At 48.7% G+C, this 7,646-nt stretch overlaps 1 non-coding gene across 1 annotated transcript; it reads right to left on the reverse strand.

Annotated features, from left to right (window-relative positions):
* Nucleotides 1-7,092: 7,092 nt before the first annotated feature.
* LOC142429986 (U6 spliceosomal RNA) lies at nucleotides 7,093-7,199 on the reverse strand. Its single transcript, XR_012780480.1, has one exon. It is a non-coding gene; the product is annotated as a U6 spliceosomal RNA (small nuclear RNA).
* Between the last annotated feature and the right edge of the window lie 447 nt (nucleotides 7,200-7,646).

Below are 7,646 nucleotides of genomic sequence, written 5' to 3' on the forward strand. Positions count from 1 at the left end.
CCTAAACTTCTAGCAGTTCCCAGTCAATGTACTGTTGCAATAGTTGTTGGATGATCTTGAGAAAATTTTACTTGCATTCAACATCAAAGATGTTGTTCTACAGTTTGAGCATTCTGTTGAATCATCTTTCTTCAGAATGGGCACAATATGTATCTCTTCCTGACAGTTGGCAAAGTAGCTGTCTTCCAAATTTCCTAGCATAGACAAGTGAGTGCTCCCAGTGCTTCAGAAGTTTGCTGAAACCTTTCAATGGGTGTTCTATCAATTCCTGGAAACTTGTTTTTAGCTAATGCATTTAGTGCAGTTGGAACTTCTTTCTTCAGCACCATTGGTTCTTGTTCATATGCTACCTTCTGACATGGTGGAAAGTCAGCTAGTTCTTTTTGGCACAGTGTCTCTGTGTATTCTTTCCATCTTCTCTTGATGCTTCCTGCGTCATTCAATATTTTCCCCATAGGATCTTTCAAGATTGCAATTCAAGGTCTAATTTTTTTTCTTGAGTTCTTTCCAGTTCTGATATGCAAAGCTTGTTTTTTCCTTTTGTTTGTCTAATTTTAGGTCTTTACACATTTCATTATAATATTTTACATTGTGTTCTCTAACTTCACTTTGAAATTTTCTTTCTTTCCCCCAAGCCAATTTTATCCAGCTTTATTAAAGACGCTTTCCATAAACAATCACGGTCTTCAGGCAGGATGTGGGCAGACGATCACTAACAGCATACAGCAGCTTTCAAACTCCCTTCTTCAATGGACCATCAGAATCAGAAAGCCACTGTAAAACCCACTGAAGTCTTCAGCTGACGCTCTGAACAAGGAAAGTTTAGAGTGAAGATGGACATTTCACATTTAACATGTTGTCATAACAACTTTTCACAAGCCAACCCTGACTTTCAGAAATGAAAAGAACAGGGCAGAATTACCAATCTGATGATCCACAATCTGAACAAAGGTGGCGCTGCTCTTTTGAGGGATGCCATGAGGATGGCGTCACTGGAAAGTCCAGATCGCCCAATAATCTAACAACCAATGTTTTGAGGTCAGGTCCCAACAGGTGTCTGGTTCATGGATGCCAAGTCTGTGCTAAAGGCAGAGAGGGAGAGGAAGATATGGAGGATGTAAAAACAAAGGTGTGCTTTTCCCCTCTCACAAGGTGTTTGTGCCAAGGTGGCCCACGTGTGTCAGTGTCAGGGAATCCCTTCTCCTGGGAACCCAGAGGGAGTCTCTCACACCTAGCAGGGCAACGTGTTGTCTTCCACTCCATCCAGCTTTGGAGACAGCTTATGAGTAACATTTGCCCCTGCCCCCCCCAAGACAACAATGAAGTGTTCTGTGTGCTAAAAACATAGCTTAAAAAAAAGTTTAAAAAGTGCATTTTTATAAAACTTGATAAACACAGTATTTCAAACTGTACAGTCACCAGAAGTACACAGGTATCAAAAATGCACACACTTTGCATCTCGAGCCTTTCAGCTTTCCGTGCCTGCTCTGTGTTGGCGTCTCCACCTCCCATCCTTGCCAGCCTCGCTTTCCCGTTTCCCTTTGGGCACCTTCTCTCCCTTCTTGGCAGGGGCCTTCTGAAGCTTAGCTGTGGTTTTGGAGGATCAGGTTTAGCATATAACCTTGCTGACCTCCTCTGAGGTTCACCCTTCACCTTGACTTTATCGCCCTCAGCATCCCCTTCACCCTTTTTCTTGGGCAGGTTGGCGGTAGAGGTGCACATTCACTGGACTCGGGGATGGGCAGCACACAGGCTTTGGTTGATCCGGGGGTGATTCTCGCCTCTTCACACTGCTTCCCTTTGAAATGTTCTATGCAGCTCTTTTACTTCACCCTTTCTTCCATCTGCTTTAGCTGCTATATGTTAAAGAGCACGTTTCCCATCTATCATGTGCCCTCCTGCTTCTTTTCCATCGCCGAGTCCATATTGTTCATCTACTGCTCCTTCCTCTGTGTCCAACTTGTGCATTCCAGTCACCAGTAACTGCCGGTGCATCTTGATCTCATGGTTCATCCATTTCCAACTGAAGTCATTGGTAAAATTCTCCAACTTCTTCATCACTAGCTTTGGTGGTTGGTGCATAAATTTGAATAATAGTTGTATTGAATGGATTTCCTGGAAGGTGGATAGATATAATTCTATCACAGACTACATTGTGCTTCTTGATGGATTTAGCAAGATCCTTTCTGGCAATGAATGACACACCATTCCTCTTGTGTTATTCCCAACATAGTAAATCTTATGACATTCTGATTCAAAATGGCCAATACCAGTCCATTTCAGCTCAGGAATGCCTAGGAAATCTATATTTATGTGTTCCATTTCATTTTGACCACTTCTAATTTTCCTGAATTCACACTTTGCACATTAGGAGATGTTTGCAGCTGTCTCTCCTAACCTTGAGTCGTGTCCCATCAGCAAATGAAGATCCCGGGAGTTGCCTTCCCCCCCCCCCCCGGCTTTACCCCCATCACGTCACCATGTCGACTCCCCTCCAAGAATCCAGCTGCTCTGCAGTCACATTTAGAACACCCTCGGACCTGAGGTCCATCTGCCGGCAGTATCACTGACAAGGTTCTTCCTTGGTTTAGGCCAGAGTGTCAACTTCAATTAAAACGCAGGCCATTCGGTGCAACAGGCAAGATTCACGTGAGCCACATCACATTGACACATTTTGTTAAATTTCTCTTTTGAAGTGAGGATTGCGGAATATGGACAGGATAATTAAACCACTATATAATTGCTTTTATTTAAACATGTATTTTTCTTAATGTATTTATAAAACTAAAATTACTTTTTTTTACCTGAAACATGCCAGCACTTTCCTCCTACTAGTTTTCACTTACCTCTTATGTTGTGACCAGAAAATATGACAAAGTAACTAATAAGACACACAGAATGTTGGACAGCTGACAAACGTGATGCACGATCGTAATAGCTTCCCTCTAAAAATGTTAACTAGCACTGCCCAAGGTATGATTCATAACAGCACAACCCAGAGTGCGCTTTTAACCTTTTCACTACTGGGATCTGTTGACATTACATGACACTGAGAGTGGCAGACACCGGATGGAGTCAGCTCATTTATACACGTCCACAGGCCCCCAGGAAAGGCACTGGGCCACGCGTATACTCGTCTTCAGTAGTTAAAGGGTTAATGAGGAAATTGTGCATACGGTATTGACTCGATCTCCGTAAGCACTATTTTTTTCTTAACAATATTTTCTATTTTCATTTTATTTCAGAGCATCGCGGGCCACAAAGTATTGCCTCGGGGGCCGTATGCGGCCCTCGGGCCGCCAGTTTGACACCCCTGGTTTAGGCTTTGGGGATCAGCCACTGTTTCAAAGCTCTGCAGCAGGTTTCCACAGGCTTCTTTCTCGGACGTGAGGAGCGGGGTCCTTCCTCATTGTCTTCTCTTACCAGGGGCGCAGTTTCCAGCGCCACAGCCACACAGCCACCGCACTTGGCAAACTGACAGACAAGTGGTGGCCTCAATGCACCAGGTACAGGGAGGAGAGATGCTTTCTGCTGAGTGGTTTGTGGCCACGTGGTGCCACCTTAGAGGCTGCCTTTCAAATCGGCAAAGGAGTTCTGGTGACTGGCATTCTGAACCTACCCAGCAGCCCTGTGGGCCGGCCAACACCTGGCAACTTGCTTCTGGGAAGATTACTGTCCCGAAAATGCTCTGTCCCAACTCTGCTCTGTCCTGTTGAGTCTCTGTGAGTCAACAAATGGACTCGACTGTACCTCACCATGTCCTATTTACTACCTGTTTTCTACTCCCCACCCACCCTCCTAGACAGAGAGACAGACACACACACACACACACACATCTGTGCACACTAATGCGGCCACACACACTTTCCTAAGGGCAAACACACCAATGTTCAAGGAAAGAGAGACTAGGTAATTCCAATAACTGTTATATGTTGGACTGCTAACTGCAAGGTCAGCAGTTCAAAAATACCTGTCACTCCATGGGAGAGACAAGACTTTCTACTCCCATAAAGAGTTCCATTCTCGGCAGACCACTGGAGCCAGTTCTATTAGGTCCTATAGAGTTGCTATGAGTTGGAAATGACTTGATGGCAGTGAGTGTGGTTTGGGGTTTGGAGCTGAAGCAGAAGTCACCCCTCCTCCCCTAGTGCTGGGTTGGCTTCAAGGGGAACCCAGGAGGGGACTGCTAAGTGAGCATTCAGAGCCCAGTTAATCCTTGCCTCTCACTGACTGCTTTCAAAGGCCTCCCGCCCCCACTCCCAAAGGCAGAGATTTAGAGCGTCTGGGCCCTGGACACTGTACCCACTGAAGGGAAATTTACTGCCTCTAGAGAGCCAGGGCCTGCCTTGGGGTCTTGAATGCATCTTTTTCCCCTTTGCCTCTGCTTTATTAGGTTAATCATTGCTTCAATTGGTTGCCATGGTTTGGGCAAACCCATGGCGACTCTGTAATGGAGCCTGAAAGACTTGGGCCCCATTTATCATCCTCAGTGTTTGGGAGGCCCAGAGCCTCATGTGCCTCCCTCGGGATCTGGACACCACCCTTCTGCTTGGGGCCCCCAGGCCCCTTTTGAACGAGGAATGAACAGGTGGCGACTTGGAGGAGAGGACCCACAAAGGTGGGGTGAGCCCTGCACTGTGTGCCCCTCCCCCCACTCAACATGCGTGACATTGACACATTCACACATAGTCACATACGCTTGCACCTACACACACACACACACACACAAACACACGCTCAACCCCAGGATTCTCGACACAGAACCCAGGGTTCAGGACACAAGTAGTTCTGCCAGACTTCCTTGTTTTATGGCATTGACCGGCAAAAGAATGGGCCTCAGTGAGAAGGAGGCGGTGCCTACCCCTAGATGTGGGCTACCTGAGTCTTGGCAGAGCCAGGTGTTGTCTCCCTCTTTACTCCCTTGTTAAACACTGAGCAAGCCTGCAAGAACTTGCAGACGGACATGTGAAGGCTAGTGAGGAAGCTAAGCCACAGAGAAGTTTAGCAACATGTTCACGATCACACAGTCAGGGGACGCCCAGGGTAGAGTCAGCCTGCTAAGTCAGATTTCATTTTATTTTATTTTCATTAGGGACATTTTAGAAATAAAGGGATCAGTATAACGAACGCCTAAGCATCCATCACCAGAGTCAACAATTTTCAGCTCAGAGCCAACTATCATCTTTCACCCACATGGCTACCCGCTGCCCCAGCCCAGCCTCCATGGGGAACCGAGAAGCAAATCGCACACATCACACACCGTCAACCACAAACGCCTCCCCAGTGTCCTCTTGGCTCAGAGGAAGATGTGTAATAGAGCAGGGCCGCTAAGCACATTGACGACGGCCAACACAAGGGCTCCAATTCCAGCTCTGCCCCTTCCTGGCCGTGCGACCTCCAGCCAGTGCACTGGTGTCTCTCAGCCTCAGTTTCCACATTCCCACTCTCATTGGGGAATGGTGCCGATTAAATGAATGGTTGTGCTCCGCCTTAGGGCCAGGGGCAGAGTGAAAAACAACTAATCAGAACACATTGCCTTAGAATTGATTCTGACCATAGCAGCCCTCTAGGACAGAGCAGAGCTGCCCCATAGGGCTTCCAACGCTGTACTCTCTGTGGAAGCCAACCACACACCTTTCTCCCATGGGTCGGCTATTGTGTTTGAACTGCTGACCTGTTTGTTAGCAGCCAAGCATCTACCCACTGCACCGCTAGGGCACAGTAAGCCCCTAGTAAATGGAGTCTGCACAACTTCCATTCTTACCGCCTCTGCGCTGCCAGCAGATCCCGGACTCTTCCTGGCTAGCAGTCAGCCCGTGGCCTCCAGCTTCCGGCTCTCTTTGCGCCCGCCCTGGGGTAGATAGCAGGGCACTTGGCTCCCTGGGTTCTCAGGACACAGACTTCGGTGGGGCGCTGGCTCCAGGACCTGGAAGCCTCTGCTGTGGGGGGTTATGCTCAATCCTGCACACAAATCCCTTCACCTCCAGCCTCCAGGGGGGAAACCAGGCCCAATTCCTTCTGATGTCCCCGTGATCAGGTGCCGTGTACAAGGTGGCAAGTGCGTGCATGGCCCTGTGCGTCTGTGAGCACGGTGGGACGCCCTTTCGTGTGAGCAGCACATTCTTGTGCCGCAGTGTGCTCCCTCTAGGAGCCCCTGGTTAGCCAGGAACCAGGCCGGTAGCAACTGGTGGAATGAGGCGTGACGGCATCAACGCAGCACTGCGACTCCGGGGAAAACAAGTTTGAGGAGAGTGGATGAGGGCCGTGCAGAGGACACCGCGGACGTGGGGAGCAAAGGAAGGAAGGAGCCAGCTAGCGCGTGCTTCCTGTGCGCGTGAGGGCTGAGTCCCAACAGATGACCATGGCCCTGAACCCAGCCATACAAACAAGCTCGCACCATCAAGTTGAGGCGGTGTCACAGCGACCCGACATGGCCGGGTAGAATTGCCCCAGTAGGTTTCTGAGACTGTAACTCTTCGCAGGGCATCAGAAAGCCGTGACTTTCTCCCGAGGAGAGACTGGTGGATTTGAACTACCGACCTTCCAGATGGCAGGCCAACATGTAGAAACACACAGAAAAAACGAGTTTCTTTCAAGTGGCCCCAGGGGACCCCCAGAGTGTGGTTACATTTTCTGAAGGAGGCTGCCAGGCCTTTCTTCCAAGTGGCCTCGGGGTGCTCTCCCAGCTCCCACCTTGAGTTAGCAGGCACCCACAGTTCCCCATGTCTCTGCATCTCTGTTATTGGCAACTCGTTTTGGGTGGAGGGCTGCCTCTGCCTAAGCTTTCTTTGTGCCACTCAGTGAGATCAGAATCCCTACTCCCACTTGGCAATGGTCAACCCTGAGATGGGGAGGAAAAGTAGCCGGTGCTATCTATTAGCTGGTGAGAGCCAGCGATGGAATCTCCCACCTAGGTGGTCTTGCTCCAAAGCCTGGGGTGTCTAACCACCGCTCTCGGTAGCAGGCTTTCTCTCCCTGTTACGGTCTCAGAAACCCACAGGGGCAGTTCAGCCCTGACCTATAAGGGTCGCCATGGCGTCGGAATGGGCTCAGTGACAATGGGGTTGCTCTACCAGCCCCCCCCCAATTTTTTTTAATATGGAACGCTTCATGAATTTGCGTGTCATCCTTGCGCAGGGGCCATGCTAATCTTCTCTGTATCGTTCCAATTTTAGTCTATGTGCTGCCGAAGCGAGCACTACCAGTCCAAATTGTACTGTCCAACCTAGACTTCCAAATGTTTGGTTTTATTCGTTGGCTTTGGGGTCTTTGCAAACACACCCACCAGGAGAGAGGAAAGCTTCACGCATCCTCATGCAGCTCCTGCAACCACCGCCTCCTGGCCAGCCTGGCTCTCTCATCCATTCCCCTCATTTCCACCCGTCACCGCTGCCTGCATGCACCTGGGTTTTGGAGGAGAAGAATTGTAAAGTGAATCTAAAACTTCTATTGTCTCCCTGAGTAAGTAAACACCTCAGTGTCCTTTGTGGGTTTTTTGGTTATTTTTTAATCATTTTGTTGGGGCTCTTACAGCTCTTATCACAATCCATACGTAGGTCTATTGGGTCTATGTACATATGTTGTACACGTTTGTACACATTTGTACATATGTTGCCAACATCTTCTTTCTACTTGAGTCCTTGGTA

The sequence above is a fragment of the Tenrec ecaudatus genome, chromosome 16, assembly GCF_050624435.1.
Source record: "Tenrec ecaudatus isolate mTenEca1 chromosome 16, mTenEca1.hap1, whole genome shotgun sequence".
Lineage (NCBI taxonomy): Eukaryota > Metazoa > Chordata > Mammalia > Afrosoricida > Tenrecidae > Tenrec > Tenrec ecaudatus.